Source organism: Otolemur garnettii, unplaced genomic scaffold (assembly GCF_000181295.1).
Source record: "Otolemur garnettii isolate 467f Iridium unplaced genomic scaffold, OtoGar3 scaffold00002, whole genome shotgun sequence".
In the NCBI taxonomy this organism is placed as follows: Eukaryota; Metazoa; Chordata; class Mammalia; order Primates; family Galagidae; genus Otolemur; species Otolemur garnettii.
The window spans coordinates 7102195-7103262 of NW_003852397.1; the positions used below are offsets into that span (position 1 = coordinate 7102195).

The following is a 1068-nucleotide window of genomic DNA, read 5'->3' on the forward strand; positions in this document are numbered from 1 at the left end:
GTACTATTTGACAGAGAAAACATTGATTTTTGGCGCACTTTATTTAGATAACAGCCTGATCACACATGGTCCTCTCAAATAAGTCAAATGTAATCAGATGTTAAAGCTTGGTCTTCAAACATTATAGCCAAGGATGCCTCGCTTGCCTATGATCTCGCTGACATAAAACCATATTCACACCTCAGTGGCCACCAAACCCTTCAGCACAGCTTCCTTAACTGTGAGCTGTTTGAAGCTACCAGTCTGAGCACTATTGACTATTTTTTTCAGGCTCTGAAAAACTCTAGGCATCTCAGCAGGGGTTAGAGGAACCAGCTCAACCTTGGCGTAGTACCAAAATGTGGCCAATTGAGGCTTCAGATAAGTCACAGCAGTGTTCACCAGCGCCAGGGCCTTCTCTGTGAGGTTACGGACAAATTGAGCCATGGTGCTAGGATGGAAAGACCCCTATTTTCTTCTTTTCTTTTCTTTTCTTTTCCTTTCCCTCACCCCCTCTCTCTTTCTTGCTCTGCTCTCCTCTTCCCCATGCCCCACTGTCATTAATTGTCCTCATATCTAAGTTGAATACATAGGATTCATGCTTCTCCATTCCTGTGATGCTTCACTAAGAATAATGTGTTCTACCTCCATCCAGGTTAATACAAATGCTGCAAAATCTCCATTTTTTAAAATGGCTGAATAGTATTCCATGGTATACATATACCACTGCTTGCCAATCCATTCCTGGGTTGAGGGGCATTTAGGCTTCCACATTTTAGCTATTGTAAATTGAACTGCGATAAACAGTCCAGTACAAGTGTCTTTATAATAAAAGGTTTTTTCCTTCTGGATAGATGCCCAGTAATGGAATTGCAGGATCAAATGGAAGGTTTAGGTTGAGTTCTCTACAAACCCTCTATTCATTCCTAAGTTTCTGATTATTATTTTTAAAACTCATTTAATTTTTTTTTTTTTTTTTGAGACAGAACTTCAAGCTGTCACCCTGGGTCGAGTGTCGTGGCATCATAGCTCACAGCAACCTCGAACTCCTGGGCTCAAGCGAGTCTCCTGCCTCCGCCTCCCAAGTAG

The 1068-nt window shown here is 41.9% G+C and overlaps 1 pseudogene; it reads right to left on the reverse strand.

Moving 5' to 3' along the window:
* Positions 1-174: 174 nt before the first annotated feature.
* LOC111721732 lies at positions 175-439 on the reverse strand (annotated as a pseudogene).
* Between the last annotated feature and the right edge of the window lie 629 nt (positions 440-1068).